At 40.6% G+C, this 19,039-nt stretch overlaps 1 long non-coding RNA gene across 1 annotated transcript; it reads left to right on the forward strand.

The window, feature by feature from the left end:
• Positions 1 to 2,620: 2,620 nt before the first annotated feature.
• Positions 2,621 to 18,968, forward strand: LOC104909410. Its single transcript, XR_792313.3, has 4 exons — positions 2,621 to 2,729; positions 3,270 to 3,338; positions 5,394 to 5,494; positions 9,977 to 18,968. It is a non-coding gene; the product is annotated as an uncharacterized LOC104909410 (long non-coding RNA).
• Positions 18,969 to 19,039: the final 71 nt, after the last annotated feature.

The raw sequence follows: 19,039 nt of genomic DNA on the forward strand, positions 1-19,039 counted from the left end.
CTAGAGGTCCCTTCCAACCCCTACAATTCTGTGACTCTGTGATTCTGTGATTCATTTGTACTAAGATGGACATACCAATGTGCAATTCTAACACAAAAGTGAAATTAAAACCTGGAATTGAATGCCATGTTGTTCTTCTGTCCTTGATCTGAGCTGGACCTGCCAATGCTGAGCACTTCTGAAAATGAGCAACCCCATCTGTCTCATAGTGTATCCCTGAGAGTCCATCTTGGGCCCCTTCATTTTCTTACCCTATCAGTATATTGAACATCTTCTCAAAGAGAGAAAAACTGTGAAATGTGGTACAGTTCTTCTTAAAGCTTACCAGAGTGAAGTCCAGAGGAGTAAGCTGCCTGTATTGCTGACCATTTTCCTTGGGATGGTTTATCTTTGACATTGTTTAGTAAAAATGTCACAGATCATAAATGATAGGACAGTAGCAGGTAACGAGGTGGCTGCCTCTAGCAGTGTGTTATTAGATGCTATAAGAATTCGTGCAGATACTTAGCATCCAAAAACTTGAGCAGTCTGTCCTTTTGGTTAAAGCCATAAATAGATTTCCAAACAGCCCATCCTATAACCTGACTTTATAGCCCATCTTCCTCTTGTGCACTGTAACATTATGCAGGGGAATAATTCTGTGATTCCAGAAAAAAAAACAAAAACACTCTGAACCTGCTTTCATTCTCAATATTTAAACATCAACAACAAAACGCCAGTGTCCTGGACGAGTTGCCTATTGTCGTTGCCCTGGCTGAGAAGAACTTGGCAGGTGTGAAAATGCAAACTGCCTTAGGATGCCAGTGCTGCAGAGCAGCGAGTCCAGTCCTGTGGTGTCAAGGACATGCAGACCTCAGAGAGATCAGAATCCTGTCGAGAGGAAAGTCATTTGTTTCCTGCTCAATTATGTTCCTGTTCTGTGAGCACAATTTAATTCCTGCCCTTCCCTGCACTTGACTCTTGAACCCTACACCCTATTTTTAAGAAATCATGACTTACATTAAAGAAAGCTGGTGGCTTACAACAGGAGGAGCTTTAAATAATGGCTGCTGTTATGGGCAGGGGTAACATATAGAAATGTGCGAGAAGTACTGTATACATCTGGATTTGTTTACAATGAGAGATTTCACCTTAATATATCCTCCTGAAGTTAGACCCAAGTGTGTTTATCTGAGTTGAGATTTTAAATTTATGCTTGACGTGTTTCCTGAAATCTTATAGTCCAGCTGCAGTGTTTCATCACCAAGAGCAGTGTTCTATTGCTGAGCTATAGTCATTCCTTACAAATTCCTTACATTTTTCTCCTTTTTTTGTTTGTTTTTTTTTTAATGGTGAAAGGCACTTACTTTCCTCACTACTGCTTATGGTTATCTTGTCACATCTGACCAGATTGTGACCCTTTGTAAGGGCCTGTATTAAAAGCAGTCAGAAGAAGATGGAGGAAATCCTACTCTACAGGTCAACAGCTTACAATTACAAAAGCTGTAGATAGGACTTGGAAGACACACTCCTCCCCAGTCTTAATGCATTTTCTTTTCGTGTGACCCGTGAAATAAGAGTTCTCAGCCCCTATATGTTCCTAAGAATATCTCCATCTTTGCTTCTTAGGCATATACGTAAGTGAAGGGCATGGGGAGGTAGAACAGTAGCTGGATCTATCATTTATGTGTATCTGTTAGTACAGTACCCTGGCTGAGTCCACAGGCAACCTTAATAATATGTTAGGTTGTGATATGAAGCCTTTTTACTGAAGTTGGCTCCTGGAACTGGTATTTGAAGTCGGCAGCCTGTGATCTTCTCTGTCTGAAAATCTGTGTAGAGGATGTGGACACAAACTGTTCACTGGACATTTCAATGTTCAAAACAACCACAGACAGCATTGGCTAGCTAAGAAAAGATTTCCTAGATATTTTTGTTTGGTTTCAACTCATTAATCATCATTTCTATTTTCTATTCCAGTTTGTTCCAAAAATTCCTTTGTGCTGCAGTTGCATTTTGTTTGCTTTTGAAATCTGACATAATATTCATGTTTTTCTAAACAAAATGTCAGAATCTGTCCATGACTGCACTTTATCACCAGCATTTTCGGAGGACTGTAGCGTTTCTTACAGTTGCCTAGAACAATGGAGCTCTAATTTGAATTGGTCTTTGTGATTCTGCTGCAGTATTATAATCAACCACAGGCTTTCACATTCATTGGCAGAATTTAGTCCTGACATTATTGCATTTGTCAGTATTTTTCTCCTAGGGGTTGCTTTATAAATCTAATAAACATTTGACATAATACACTTGAACTCAGAATGTCTGCTTTGCTTTGAATAAAAGTCTGATGATGATGATGCATGAATCCATATTTGCAGCCCAAACTGTCTGTATACTTGACATCTTCTAATGCAGAAACACATTCTGTGAGGAGTGTTGGTCATGTGCTTGAGATTTATTATTCTAATGATCATCCACATAGACTGTGCTGATCATTTCAGTGTCTGATGGATCACAAAATGAAGAACAGCTTTGCAGTTGGCTTCTAATGCATTTCCACAAATGAATATAAAGCATCTTAGTTAACATTCTCTTTTTGAATGACAATTTTTAATTCTTCAAACATCTCATTTTCAAGTGATGACTGGAAATGCTACAAACTGAGAAGACTCTACTTCATCTGGGTATGCAGGGACGTCGAATCTTTCCGCTGGTTTGCAGATTTGCTCTGTATGTTGCATAACAAGGTAATAGATGTTGCTTGGAAGGATACTGATAATGTAATAAATGCAAGATTTGTTCACTTTACAGCTGGCATGCTATAGAGAATGCAAGCAAACTCTAGCTTTGCCTGGGCTACCTGACCCACACTCCATTGTGCTTGAAGCTACATAAAGCAGTTTGAGTATATCTCACTAGTATTTCATTGCACGTTATTGCTGGAGAATTATCTGTGAAATGTATGAGATAGAAGAAGAACATGCCATGTCGGGGAGTCTGAGTGCCTTTTACCTTTTGGTTCATACACAGATTGAGAAGGGAGAGGGTTTTACAATTTCAAGAGGATTTTAAAAGCAGTGTAGCTTTCTAAAATAGTACTTTTTTCACAGCCTAATGGGCAGCCTTCTGGACTGCACAAAGGGGTACTATGCAAACACATCTTCATTAAAAAGCTTACTTCACTGATGCTGAAACTTCAGTCTATCAAGATAGTAGTCACAAGTTACTTTATACTTACATCAAAAGAAAGGATATTATTTCACTAGCTGTTTTTATCATCCTCCCAGCTCTGGCAAGAGAATCGACCAGACTATATAAACATCCAGCTGTACCTCAGTCAAACAGATGGAATACAGGTATGCGGCTAAAAACTGTTTGTAAACCAAACTAGACCTTGGGGTAGCAGACAATGCAAACTGTCAGTCATATGCAAAAGAGAGTTACGGCAGATGGCCAAAACAGGAAATGAGGCTATAAACTCTAGTGATTGATTCATTAGGAGGACAGGAGAGCAAGTTCCTCCCAACTGCATTAAGAGAATCTAGTCTAGTAGTCTTAACTTGATTATATGTGGGCAAAAATCCATATCTTCCTTTTCTAGGAAAGAGGTTCTTCCAGGCTAGGCCACAGACCAGACAGTTGGCAGGTTTTGATGGGAAATCTGCATCATTGCTGGGCTAAGAATCAAAGCAGGATAGTTGTAGGAGCGTGGAGGCTCAAATCTCCTCCTAAAGAGGAGATCTCTTCCTTGAGAGAAGCTAGCTACTTTTGAAAGCTTCTGATTGTTTTTGTCTGAGATATAAAAGTTACAAATTCTTTGATGCACGAGACTGGAAATTACACTGAACTGTCAATTGTCATACTATAAGCCACAGTATTGTGCTCATTCCTCTACTCCTGTAATCTCCCATAGCTCTTTATGCTTATGATCTTCATTTTACATTATTTAGCACGTAATCCTGAGCTTGATTGTACTGCATCTGGAAGCTTCAGCATTCATTGCCACAGGCCCAGGAGTGAGCCTGACAATTACTGCAAAACATGAAATGCAGTGAGAAGCCATGCCCAGAGAATTTTGATATACCTGGTAGAATAATATTTACAGCTCCAGCAGAGGCACTTTGCAATAGTTTAGATAATGTGATAGCTACAGCAGTTATGAACAATGTTCCACAGATTTAATGCCTGGATGACATGTCATCTTGAATGGAGTGCTTGAAAATAACCTAATTGTGAATCTGGTAAGCAGTAAGGTTAAAATTAAAACTTGAAGCAGGATTGTGTGGCAAAGACACAGCAAGATTGTAATAACAGACAATTCAGTGTAAGTTTTCTGATACTGTGTTTGAACCAGATTCTGAATTTATTATTTAAGTCAACTTTGTTTTAAGTTTTTCTTTAAAGTCACTTTTCTTTTGTGGCTGTTGAACAAAGCTGGCATGAACTGTAATGCTGCTCATGATTTCTCAAGGGGGTGTTAAACTCTGCTCTCCATTGTCTTACAGCTTATGTGTTCACTGAAGTCAGTCCAAGTACTGACTGCTACCAAAATTAGAGCAGTTTCATTTCATGCTCCCTTTGCTCAGGAGTAGTATGCCAGTGTGTCAACAGGCAGTCAATTCCATCCTTCAGCAAATACCTCTTGAATATAAAAGGCCACTGGAGGATGAGTTGGCCAAGCCTGTATTTGCATTGGTGTGAGCCATGTTTCAAATCATTCAGCAGTGAAGGGAATGTGGGAGCCTGGAGAAGATGTAATTGAGCTCTCCATTCCTATTGTAGTAGATCACAAAACCTAGGAAAGGTAATGCCCTGCAATGGAAGGGCATTTGACCTTGTAGAAGTGCTGGTGAGCTAGTGCTGCTGGAATGAGTTGGGTTTCACATGGGGACTGATTTTGGCTGTTTTCCACTGTTGAAGCAGCACAAAGGAGCTGGCAAACAACTCTCAGGGAGAAATGTAAGATTTCCCTAGTTATTTTTTCAGGCCTGGTCTTAATAGTTACTTGTACAAAGTGAAAAAAAAAAAAACAAAACAACTCTGGGTGGAAATATGATTTTTGCATCAGCAGTGTTTCTTCCAGCTAAGCTTTAAAGGCCAATGAGGGAATGAATAATAGGAGCATAGTTATGGTTTTATGGTTCAAATAAATTGGTTTAAAAATAATGAGTAGATTAATGAGCAGCTGCATGAAGAACAGTGTATAGCAAACACCAAGGACACCCATTGAAAAGGCAATGAGCAGAGGTGATGCATGAAATAACTCCAATTTTAATCACAACTGTCTGATACTTGTGTTCAGGTTTTACACCTCATCGATACGTTATGTTGGGCAGTGTCAGAAATGGGAGCCCTGGGTGATATGAGACAATCTGCAAATCAGGCAGTATGGAATTTTTCTTTTCTTGCAGAAAATAATTGGTGAAAAGTATCAAGCCCTAAACTCGAGGCTTTTGATTGGACGACCCCGGTGGAAACTCCTTTTTGATGAAATAGCGAAGTATAACAGGCGGTGAGTCTTCTTTTAGGATGCCACAGTCTGAAGGATGGGGATATTAGGTCTGTGCAGCTGTGTTTGTATGAAAATGTTTTTTGAGTTTTATCCTAGAGTGTAATGTTCAAAGTAGTAATGTTGAAATTAGCTAGTATTTTGCTGTGAGAGATAACCTGCACAAACTGAAACATGGGTCACGGCAGTCCTGAGCACAAATACAGGCTGAGCAGAAGTTGTATTGAAAGCAGCCCTGAGGAGGATGTTTTGGGTGGGTGGTGCTTGTGGGTGCTGATGGACAAGAAGCTCAACCTGACATGGCAGAGTGAACTTGTAGCCTAGAAAGCCAACTGTATCCTGGACTGCAGTAAAAGTAGTGTGGCCAGCAGTTTGAGTAGGTGATTCTCCCGCTCTGTTCTTTCCTCTTGAGACCCCACCTGCAGTAGTGCGTCCAGGACAGCACAAGAAGGATGTGGAGCTGTTGGAGCAAGTCCAGAGGAGGGCCATGAAGATTCTCAGAGGGCTGGAGCAGCTCTCCTTTGAAGAGAGGCTAAGCTGGGCTTGTTCAGTCTGGAGAAAACTCCGGGAAGACCTCAGTGTGGCCTTCCAATACGTAAAGGAGCCCACAATAAAACTGGGAAGGGACTGTTTGTCAGGGACAGGTGAAAGGAAAAGAGGTAACAATTTTCATCCAGATAGTGAGATGTAAGGAAGAAATTATTCACTGTAAGAGTATAGTGACGCACTGGAACAGGTTGCCCAGATGAGCTGTGAAACTCCATTCTCAGAGGTGTTTGAGGCCAATTTGGATGGGGCTATGGGCAATTTGATTTAATAGGACATATCCCTGTAATATTAAGTAACCTGTATATTACACTGTTGGTAGTGAATAAGGTACTGCTGATATGTATCTTGGATTCACATCCTAGAGGAAGGATGTTGTAGAAAGGGTTCCTTGCCCAGGATGCCTCAAAGACTGCTGCAGAGCAGGTGAATACCACTTCAGTGCAGTTTTGTAGTAAAGATCCATGGGAAGGAAAGTTAAATAGAGAGGGCAGAAAAGCAAGTTGGCTTTGTCTCAGGCTCCTGTATAGAGAACTGTTACCCTTTTCTGGTACATTCTGGTATCTTTTTTTGTTTAACGGTGCAAACCGAGTTTTATAAAATAAAAATGGAAATGGTGATGCTTCTGCCACTTCCTTGCAAGGTTGCAATAACACATAATATGGATGAAGCTTTTAGTGGTAGTCCTACTTGCTTTTTCTTTTGTGCTTTCTATTGCATTATACATAATTAGACCTTCAAGTGCCATTTGCTCTGCATTTTCCTGTCAGGTCTTTGAATTGTGCCACCATTTCTAAATGAGATGTCTTTCATTTCCTAAATAATGTTCTGCGTATTTTGATCATCCTGCAGCTGGCTGAGATGTAGGCTTTCTCACCATCTGTCATCCCTTTACCACAATTTATAGATAAGGTAGTTCTTTATAGATACAGTTTCCTGTATGCTGATATATGACATCTAGATGATAGGTAGTACAACCTGTAACTCAGTATCCCACAGATATTCAGATGTTAGAGATGAATGTTCTGTTTCCCTGAATAAGACAGGGACTTCCATTTTTCTCTGTAGTCTAAGTCTTCCAATTTTCTAGTCTCCTGCTAACTTTATTCAAGTTTCTATTATTCCACCTAAACAACCCTGTTACAGTATGGATACAAAAAAAAAGGAAGCAACCACGTTTTTTCCAGCATCTGGTGCCAGTGTTCAGATATTCACATGCATTTGTAATCAACCCCTTGGGTTTGTTTATGGGCAGCCAAGAAGGCAAGATATTTTTTATTTTTTATCTTGCGATTTTAGTAAAAGTTGTGCATAAATAAACACACAGCTGGCAAACCTCTCATCAGTTTAACCATCTGATTGCTTTGTGGTTTGTGGATTGTTGCTGTTGTTTCTGTTTGAGTCCCAAATAGTCAAAGTGCATTTGTAAGTGTGAGCTTTGCCAGAGCTTCAGAGCGTGTCATTGGTCAACCCAGCATCAGGTTCCGAACTCTTTCCTCTGAAAAAAGCAGGGCAGACTCATGCCATCTACTGTTGATATTTTATATGACATCTGCAGTTCCAAAGATGCACAATGGGACTTTATGTAATAAATTATTAGTCTTCTTTTTCTTGCTTTTTTTCCTAGGACAGAGCAGCACTTGTTTCTGGTCAGTTGTAGCCTGAGTGCAAAGCTTACACCATGCTAGTGCTGCTGTACTTTCTTAGCTTTGTTTACTTCAAGTAGATTTTTTGAGATGGAGTCTGACCTAGAAAATGATATAAAGACCCGTAAGAAAGGAAGGCATGGAGCACCACAGTACACTTCCCATGCACTATGCAGAAGATATTCCTCTCTATGAGTGAATGTGGAATTAAAAAAACTGAAATACTTCAACTCTGAGTCTGTCGTCTTTTGCGTAGCAAAGTATTTCAGTTTTCCCTGCAAGTAGGGACGTGGTGGGCATAAGTAGGGCAGAATGTGGGAGGTGAATTATAGGAGGTAAGTGGTACATGGAGTGATGCCCAGAATAGCCATCAAGGGGGGTATCCCTGGGAATCCCTGGGGTAAAGGAACAGTGTTTCTGGAGACCTTGTGAGTCAACCACAGATCTCTTGTGTTACCTTAGGCAGATCACTTCACTTTTCTGCAACTCTGTTTACCCTTCCAGTAATTCTGTTTACTTTGGAAGGATGTTGCTAGGATGGGGGTACATTAGCAGAATGTACTGCTTAGACATTTCTACACTGCTTAGGTATGTCTGTGCTTAGGAGGTATGTATGAATGAAAATGAAAGGGAGAAAGGCAGATGAATTCTGGGTTTTATTCAGCAGTTGTCTATACTAATTAAACTAATGAAAACAATAACATTCAGTCAAATGCACAGTAGGAAACAGATTCTTTCTGGCAGCTTGCACACCCTTTTATTCTCTGTGCATAGAACAGAGGATGTTCAGATTCTTCTAGTGGAATTTTGTTTGAGGACAAGCGGTAGCATTCTCATTATTTCTGCAAATCCAGCCACCAGCACAACGTCCTTTGCCATTAAAAGAAGTTCTGCCAGGAGACAAGAGTTTAGTAGATACACATAGGAATGAGAAAAAAAAAAAAAGAGTATGAATATTTACCATGGCTTGCTATGAGAGCATTGTAAGGTGCCTGCACAATGACACAGTTGCTGTTACCTCTGTAACTTTGCGATGCTTTCTGATGTCTGAGTCCTCAGATGTGCTAAGCCAGTGTTTGTATTCAGTTGTATAGCATAGACTGCTGTGCTTTTTGGGCTGCTGCTTAACGTTGAGCACATACACTTGGCAGTATGCATCCAAGATTTCTTTTTCTATATATTAATTTTCTGAATCTCTCACCAAATACATATACAGGCACCACTGAACTGTGCATTTGAGTATCTTTGTGTGCTGAGACATGTTATATTCGTCACTGGACAAAATACTAAAGTAGTCCTGAGGCAAGGAGCAGAATTCAAGTCTTCAGCCTCCTGGTGAATGCTGTACATCTTAATAGTTAGAGCCGTATTCGCTTTTGTGTTCTCTCTCCATCCCAGTAAATCTTACAAAATTTTCTGTGCAGTGCCACAATTTCAGCAGGAAAATGAAGAATTTCTTTTAATAATATAGAAGAGACAGCACTGTGTCATCTTTCCCTGCTCCATCCATACTCGTTTCTTCATCTGTAAAAAAAAGGAGGTGATGAATATCATGAGTGGCTCAGTCCTGCTGTTGTATACACACCTTGTTCTTCTGCCTTGAGCCCTTAAAGGTAGTGTGACCATGAGTCTGACTTCAAGTCTGTGTTTAAGGTTTAAGGTGACCAGAGAACAAAGTGATGATGTCAGTGGAGTGGTATGTAAAAGTTGGGTTAAGTAATGGTCCTTACCTGATAGCTACTGATGATGAGCAAAGGTCTTATTCTTTTCTGGCTTTTCACAAGGCTTCCCATTGTAGCTGATGGAGGAAAGACTGCATGCTAGTGTGAAATGAATGCAGTAAAGTTATCCTGCTACTGCCAGAAATAATCATGGGTTAGTAGTGCTCTGCTTTCATTAGTGTAACAAATCATCACTAGTGGCTAGATCCCCTGCCAGTGTAAATCGCAAGTTACAATAAAGAAGTCGTTACAATGAGACAGTTAACAAAAAAGAAGTGATTAATTATAGAAAAAATGAGAGTGAGATGTATTAGTTTTTTGGTGCTTGGTATCTTGAGGCAGAGATGAGGTACTGTTTTGCAAGAGTTGTCATTGTCAAAATATGTAACAGTTTGATGCTAGGATAGTGGCTTCTTTAATATGAGTTACATGACCTTGTGAGCTGTTCTCACCCTGAAATCTTTGCACAGTGGGCATTTGTATAATTCAGTGAGACTTAGAATCCAGTTCTGTCAATTGTTATAAGTCACTGCTTATTGGCAAAGTTGTAACTTTTTTCTTTTTTTTAACAGGAAAACCATTGGAGTTTTCTGTTGTGGACCAAGCAAGATGTCTAAGATACTTCATAAACTGAGCAACAGCAGCAACCCTTACGGGACAAGGTTTGAGTATAATAAAGAGTCCTTCAGCTGAAAGTCTGTTGGACTTGGAAGAATCTCTAGAAGATAAAAGTGCAATTTTCTGTTCATACAACTTTAAAGTTCCACTGTGGTTTAAACAGAAATGTACCAAAGAGTAGCACAGTTTTTCTTATTTATGATTATTTAAGACTCTGGAAAATGATGGATATGGCAGTATACCAACAAATATTAAGTGCTCACGCTCAAAGCCAAATGCACTCACACAGTATTTGTGGCAGCGGCGATTCTTTGGAATTGTTTCTGTTAATTAAAAAGTACTAATGCTGGGGAGAAATGCAGTTGCTTTAAAAGCCAGTGGAAGAAAAATCTGTGGAATGTTCTTCCACTTCAATCTTCTGAAGTTGGATCAATAAACAAAACCCCCAGGTTAATCCAAATGACAAGTCATAGGGCATTTCAAAGAGCTATTGCTTTTGTTGGTATATAGACCCTGTGACTTTGGAGTGGAGACACTCCATATTCAAGGTTTTATGCATTACAGAACTGGGATTTTGTATTTCAAACATACTCTGTAACGGGTATCAATATTCCCACTTTGAATAGAGGAGAGAGGGAATTTAGGGGAAGATGTAAATCAACGTTAGGAAAAGTAAGCACAACAGCCCTAGCACCTTTGGGCAGACTCAGCCATGATGTATATCACAGCCTTTTGGCAGGGAAACAGCTGTACCTGGAAAACTCAGTATCTAGCATCAATTCAGCATTCAGTGAGTTTGCAAAATAACTGTGATTTATGCAGCCAGAAAGATGGAGCAAGAAAAGCGATTAACAGGAGGAGACAGGATATGATGTTTTATTATACCACAGGCTCAGCGTGGAAGTTGCACTCACTTTGCACTCACATGCCCTGAATGTCAAATACTTACAGCATTCAGATGTTCTTAGTGATTAATGTACAATGCGGCAGGCTGAAATCCTATTTTAGGAGTTGTGGAGTGTCCTTCTTGACTGCGGTCCTTTGACTACCATTGCTGGAGTCATGCTTGTTGTTCAGTCTCACTGATCTCTTGTTTGTTCAGTCCCGTTGGTGTCCCTCAAAGCAGCATTGGGCTAGATCTGCAGCAGGGTAGGAGTAAAGCTTTCTTTACTGTGGCTCTTTGCATCTTGTATACAGATATAAACTTTGCAGGATTTGCAGTGTGTTTTCAGTGTGTTCTAAAAGAGAGAGTCTGAAACATCCAAATTTAAGCTCTTCTTCCCTTCTCATTACCACAGCTGCTTTCTTGACTTCTCATAGTTGCCATGAGTTTGAAACAGACACTTTAAAACCTTTTGATTCAGAGTAGCAGCATTTTACTTACTCAATTCATTAGCCAAACCAATTTCCTCTTATTTTCTCTTGACCTTCTTTCTCTCATTTTGCCAAGAAAGGGACATTTAAGCTGGAGTCAAACACGTAGTTGGCATAAATAGGCCTCATTCTAGAGCATCTTAATACAACAGCATTGCTTTACACTTGCTAAAAACCTGGCCCTTCGGCAGCAGCTCAGGAGCAAAGCCTGTAATGTCTGCAGCATGTGCAGGTGTATGATTGCTCAGCATCCCTCAGAGCGCGGTTCACCTGTATTTAGCACAGCGTATTTGATTCAGCAGAGAGCTTTCCAATGCATGCATTTTTCATTTTAGTAAAAACAAATCAGTAATTTCTCACAGCACAGGCTCTATACAGGATTCTTCTTTCAGCGAACAGAGGCAAGCTTCTCTCTGGTAGGTGGTGGTGTGGCATGTTGTATGTGTAACTAGTGAATGTGTATTTGGTCTTTGCCATGGCAGTTTCTGCTCAGGAGTTGCTCTAAATGGTGCAGCTGGATGCAGTGCAGCAGCACTTACTGCCTGGACTTTGCACTGAAGTTCTTGCCTCTGGCTCTGCTCAGTTTGAAATTCAGGAGGGAAGGGAAGAGCCAGAGATGGACTAATTTCTACTAATGAGAATTTTTAAGTAGCCTAGAGGAGAGAGAACCCAAAATTGAAATGTGAGATGGAAGCCTCCATAGCAGCTTGTGATTTTTTTTTTTTAAAGTCTGAATCATTATTTTCCCATTGGATCTCCTTCATCTTGTCCCTATAAACAAGAGGTATGCAGAAAAGTACCAGTTCTTCTTTAATTATTAATATTTTTTCTTATACTGCCTGCATGGATTTCATAATAAGCACAACACTGATGGCAAAATGCATAATCAGGTATTGCCTGTATTGCAGGCTTTTTTGTTTGTTTGCTGTTAGCACATGGTGATCATTTTTCTCTTGTTTTAGTATCTAGCATCTAATGATTTTTAAATATGGTATAGAGTCTGCTAATCTCAACGATGTTCGTTGTTTTTTTACATCTCCTTCGATAGCTACCAGTTCCCTTACTGCATAATGAGCAGTTAGTTTTGTAGCAAGCTCTGCGCTAATACAGATTATACTTTGTGGCTCAGCTCTTACGTAGGTAGTGCTTTATAATTAATAATAGCACTGTGCTCTTGTGCTGAATTCTAGCAGGAGCTGACACTGTGTGGAGGAATGTTATCCCTTGTTGTTACGTTAGCAGTGCTGTCAGAGCAAGAAACTGGCAGAGCCTCTGTCCTGTGCCAAGCTCAGCTGACCCCAGCTGCCAGGCTGGGTACTATCTACCTGTCTGGAGAGTTGTGAGATGTAATTAATGTTACAGGATCTCTTCAATGCACCTCTAGCAGATTTCTGTAGTTGCTGTTGAGCTGTATTTGTGTTTTATTTTTTGTAGTTTCTTTCATTTGACTGAACCTTTCTGTTGCTCACGTGGGTATTACTAGACTGGATGAGTGTGGGCTTGGTGAAAAGTTAAAAGTTTCACTTGCTTTTTTTCCTTTTCTTTGCACTGTGCTCTTTAGAGAAGCAGAAAGTTTAAGGGTGAGTGACTGTGACTTGGCTTCAGGAGTGGCAAATGTTATTTATAAAGGCAGTTGGTCTGCATTCTCCCTGCTGCTTTGTAGTGTTTCACTTTAGCTTGCAAAACCAAGCTGAGCTTGCTTTTAAACTATATACAGTTTTTATCTGTACACCAAATGCATATGAAAATATAACTCTTTGCCAGGCAAGCAAATGAAGACTGGCAGCACTTAATTCCACTTTTACTGTTCAATTGGATTTATGCTATTTAATGTCTCTTTACGTGTTACATCTGTGTCCTGGGAGTCAGTCTGCCATAAGCTTCCTGCTGACAGGGAAAGGATCCCTCCACGTATTGTGCTACTTCTTGCACACTTGTCCCAAAGCTACAGACCCTCAGTGACATCTTTGTGTTTTATTCATCATAAGTGTTTTGGGACTTTTATTTAAAACAGGAGGGTTTTTATGCCGTGATTGAAGCCAAACCCTTTCTCTGCAAAGAAAGCCCAGCTCAGCAATGTGAGAGATGGAGCTTTGCACAGCTTGATTCATCAGATTTCTCCAGGCAGTCCTGGTCCCACAGCAGTGAGCTCGCCTGTCTAAGTGTTCACTGCCATGGTGAAGGGCTGCAGAGATGAGCCATGGGAAGTAGCCTGCACCTCAGAGGCCTGCACTCCTCCAGGATGTTATTCCAGCCCTGAGTTTGGAGTCACTTCACCTTGCAACCCTGTTTCTGCTTAGAGTACTCAGTGCATGTGATTTCTTCCTTGTCCTTTTACCTGCTCTTCTAGGAGACAGGATTAGAAGGACTGTGCACATCCTTTAACTCAGGCTGAAGAAAGGAGAACAGAATGTACCACATCCCCCTTGCTGCTGACTGCACTGCTTAGGGCACTGGTAGAAATGTTAAGCCAAATCTGCTTTCCAACAAAACGCGTATTGTTCTGCTACACCAAACTAGAGAACAGTTGCTGTGAAAGGAAAAAAAGATAAATCATTTCTGTTTGTAGACTCCTGCCCACATAAGCCTGATGTGAAGATGTATGAAAACACTGCGCACATTCAGCTTCCAGCAGCACCGGGGGTCACACACTGCATCCCTACAATGGTCTCTCTGCCTCAGCACTCAACTCCCATCATTATTCTTTGTTGCAGGTCTTCACCTGTTATTGTAGACTCACAGAATTGTAATGTCACTAAGATTGGAAAAATCCTCTAAGACCATCTAATCCAGCTATCCGTCTACCATTAATATTGCCCACTGAACCATGTCCCTAAGTACCACATCTGCACTTTTCTTGAACACCTCCAGGGACAGTGACTCCACTGTTTCCCTGGACATCTTGTTCCAGTGCCCAACCACTTTTTTGGTGAGCTTGCTTTTGCTGATATTCAACCTGAACCACTCTTGGTGCAACTTGATAGCATTAATCTTGCAGGGAGAGAAGTACTGCATATGCTTGTATATGTAGTAGCACACAGAGGCTGGTATAAACTCAGAGCAACTCGTGAGCGTTCTTTTCAGCCAGGTGCAGAGCTGTCCTTTTGTTTCTAATGCCTCTAGCACAGAGGTGAGGAAGCAGTTTGGAGCTGAATATGAAGGTGCAGATAATATAAGTGGTAGGGTGGCCTCTTGGGGAGTGGTAATTGAGCTGTAAAAGCCTAACAAATCCAAGAAGCAGCCTAAGAGAAAAGCCTCTGCTCAACACTGCACACCAGGTTGTAGTTTCAAACTACAAGACATTTCTTAAAAAAGCCAGCAGGAGGCTAACTAGTCATTGTCAGTAGGAGTCTAAGCCCCTTAAGTCAGAGCAAAGTTATTAAAATGCAATGTTTACTTGTTTAAAAAATAAAAGAACTTCTAGGGAGATTAATTTTCACTTCAGTCTGGCAATCATTTCATAAACATGCCAGTGTGATTTAAGGCAAGCTGGATCTGTTCTTCTCTGGATTATGCATCTGATTTGTCTGCAGATTTCCCACCCCTAACAAATAAAAGCAGTTTTATTGTTTTAACAAAGAGGATTTTAACACAAAGTTTAATCAAAATGCCACTGGCACCCATGCTGAACTGAGCTTTTCTGTAATGAACATACATTTATCAGGGATATATAGAAAACAGCTGAGGACTCAACTCGGAATGGTGATTTGGAGTTTGAGTCATCTCTGCTGTTGGTGTATTTCATTAAGACCACTGTGATAATGCACTGGTGAAACACATGGAGCTGAAATGAGACTTTTCATTCCCATAAAGAGGTTGTTCCTGTACTAAGCACAGTAAATTCCAGAAAGTCTGGAATTTCCTTTATAGGAGCCCTGTGTCCTCTGCTAGACTGGCACGTACACTGAATGCACAAGATTTTGAGCAACAAATGCTTCTTCAAGAGCTGTTTGAGTATTTGTAAAGATTTCTCATTCTGCTAATTGCATCACCCTTATTGTAGGAGGTATGGGGTATTTTCCATCTTGTGGAATACTGTGCACTATCTCTGAGGTTATGAATAGATCTAAATTTCACTGTAGTGAATCCTCAAGGTTTGCAGTATCTGAAGCATTATATTGTCTGCAAGGATCATATCATGGGGACATGGTTTAGTGGGCATGGCTGGTCTAGATGATCTTTGAGGTCTTCCACTTTGATGATGTTATGATTCTATTTGTATGCTGTAGAAACAGCGAAGGATCTGCCCCTTTCTTTGGGAGATACAAGGAGAAAGCTGGAGAAAGCAACCCATTCCAATTGCAGATTGCCTCTTAACAGAGTCCTTAGATGTCAGGGTGTGTCATACCTTGTGAAAAGTACTATTAGGTGTTTTAAGTGCCTCTTTCTGGCAAAAGTTTGGCTGTCCTACAGCCCCAAATCAGCAGCTTCTTCCTAATGATCTGCACTGTTACACCAGGAGAGGGGGATCTGTGAGTAGTTCCTGAAGCTGTCAGCTGAGGAACAAACCTAGGCGGGCAGGGGAGGATGATGAATTCCAGCACGTGAACAGCTTGAAATATTTAGAACCTGGAAGCAAAGGGGAAAGTGGGAGACATTCTCCCTGGCTTTTCAGTTTCAGAAATTAAAAGCAAGCCCTATTGCCTGGATGTGGATGCTAATTCTCCATGGGGTTTGAGAAATGATGTATGCAGAGACAGCCTTTCAGTGTACAACTCAGAGCTAAAGCACAGAAGAAAACTAGTATATTTTAGTAAAACGCCTTGAAAATAAGTAATTTACTTGAAATAAATTTCACCATTGATTCCCTCTAGTTAACTTGCATCAAAAAACATCGACTTCTCTTTTGCAGCTTTGGGGTTTGGAATGGCTTTACTTCTTTTTCACCAGAATCGTGGAGTATATATATAGTTCTCCATGCTAGCTGTAAGTAGCTTTGACAGTTCAATAAATACATTCTGTGTTCTTTACAGCTGACCCTAGGTAAGGACAGCCTTGAGGATGTGAAGCAGTGTTGCATAAATGTGTAGAGTACATAGCAACACTGAGAAGAGAGATGCTGCTGCGTTGCTTTGGTGCACTAGACATACATTAAAATTCTGTCATTGCAAGGTCGCATTGCTCATCTCATACTCTACAACTTTGGATAAGAATGGAAGGTGGGGGAGGAAGAGCAAAAACTTCCACCTTGTGCTATAGCTGAGAACTTGTCAGCAGCATTTCTTTCTATTTCAAAAGAGCATGCTATTTCTTTTTTAGGGATAATGGATTCTTGGTGCTGAGTAGTGGTGTTTGCATGTTAGTGGTAACATGTTACTTCTGAACTGAATAAATAGCACCTCTGGGTCTTTTCTTCTCCCTTAAATTATCAAAGAGAAATACCAAATACCAGACAGCACACAGAGTGGACTGTGCTCTAAGCTGCTCCCAATGCAGCCTTGTTAGCAGTGCTGCACAGAAACTCTGCAAGCTGGTGGGAAGAAGCAAGGTTTAGGCAAAGAGGAAAGAACTCTTGAAGTGGAAGCACAACAGTAATATATCATTTGAAACCAGAAGCAGGCATGTCACAGCACTGGCTGTCACATGTGAATGGTGCTGAGTCAGAAGCCTACCCTACCAGTATACGTGACATCAAGGAATGTTGAGAGCTCTCAAATTGAGTTTACAATGTGAGATGAAAGGAAGTTAGGTGAGCCACCTGTTCGGTTTCCAGCTTGGGGCTTGGATCTGCCCTGTCTGAGAGCTTCTTGTATAGATGATGAGCTGGTCTGACTCCCAAGTGTGGACTCAGTTGTGTAGCTAACTGAGGGTATGTACATCCCCTTTGTATTTCTATGGCTTTGCAAAAGCAAGTTGCTCAGTGACTGGGAGCAGAGTATCTTACTGTAGGGTTAGTTGCTCGAAATCCTGTTCTTTCCAGTTAAGCACAATGGCCTGACCAGATGAAGATGATGACTGCCAGTTTCCATTGGTAAATGAATATGGCCTGCCCATATTCACACTCATGTTCATGGGAAAAAAAGGGAAAATCTGCAGAGAATATCTAAGTTCTTTCTTGTTCCTTTTTTGTGCTGATGGAAGAGAAGTGCTTAAATTGGGAAGATTCATCCATGGTATTCTTTCTGATTCCTTAAATGCTTGTAACTATTCAAACTGTGCTTTTTTGAGAGAAACTTAATGGACATAATGTCCTCAAGTGGAGTTAAACAACATGGCTGAGATGCAGTGTGGCAAACTGCCTCCTATTGACTGAAATATCATTGTCTGTTGGAGCAGAAGGCATCGGTGCTTTCATTAGTCTCAGTGTATTCCATGGAAACCTAGTGGGAGCATTCAGCTACCCCACTTCCTTCCTGTATACCTCCAGTCTTCATCTGGGTTTGGTGCTCTGACCTTTAGATTACTGGAAGCCACCTTGTCCATATGTCACCGAATCACAGAGTGACTTGGGTTGGAAGGGGCATTTAAAGATCGTCTAGTTTCCTTTTCTATTGTCACTTCCCTCCCTAAACATCTTAATTGTGTCAGGAAACCCCCTCTGCTTCCCTTCACTCAGGAAAACGATACAGTGGGAAATGCAGAGTTTATTTTACTCATAGCCATATTCATAGCTATAGCCACAGCCTAGTCTCTAGCCTTTATAATGCTCCTAATGTATGTGATCTAGTGAGAGTCATCTAGTCACCTTAAATAGCATTAGTTGAATGGATGCAGGATTCTAGCCCTGAAAATGCTTTTTTAGAATGGGAGGAGAGGCCATGCCACAGTGATGGGTAAATGGGAAAAACGCACAAATAGCCAAGATTATATCATCTTCTGGATAAGAAACGGGAACCCATTTTGTGAAATTCAGACTGTGGCCATCAGTGAAATTAAGTCATGTTTCTGCTTTCACACGTAGGCACTGCAAGACAAAGGTCAGTGATGGAAAGAACTTGCTTCTTTCAATTACATTCTCTATTTCCATACAACTCCTAGCTTATCAGTGGCACATAAATTCCTCCTTTCACTGATTAAATATTTCCTCACCTGATTTCTTTGCTTCTGGGAGTTTGAGAGCTCACTGTTCATAAAGGAAAAGAAGGATTATGCTATTAAGCAGACAGCTCCCAACACATATGTTCTGCTCTGCATCTTTGAGGAGGCACTGATGCTTCTACAACTGCAGAAGGGCAGTTTTATTGAGATTCAGAGGCAGCCAAGTGCCTCTTCCAGGATTTTGATGTTGATGAAGCTCTGGGTTAATTAATTAGCTTTTTTTTCTGAATCAAGAAGCTTTAGCCCATCTGTGCCAGGCTGTGAAACCCTTAATGCTACCTAGCTTTTCTTTCCCTGTGTTCCTTTCAGTCATTTGCAAGAGCAAATTTGATGAAGCACATCTGAGTAAGGAAAGGTTTCCTGGTCCCCTGAGAATTTAGGGGAAAAGTCCTAACTGTGACATTTCCCTCAAACTGAGAACCAAAGAGATAGATAGTTTGGGCCAGCTATATTTATTTCATAATGTGCAAATGGTTTTGTGCGTGGTTGTTTTTTGTGTTTTTTTTTTCTGGTTCTATTTTTATATTGTTTAAATAAATTTTAGTTTCAGAGCAACAACAACAACAAAACAGACAAAAAACCCCAAAAACTTACATATATTTATT

Source organism: Meleagris gallopavo, chromosome 1 (assembly GCF_000146605.3).
Source record: "Meleagris gallopavo isolate NT-WF06-2002-E0010 breed Aviagen turkey brand Nicholas breeding stock chromosome 1, Turkey_5.1, whole genome shotgun sequence".
In the NCBI taxonomy this organism is placed as follows: domain Eukaryota; kingdom Metazoa; phylum Chordata; class Aves; order Galliformes; family Phasianidae; genus Meleagris; species Meleagris gallopavo.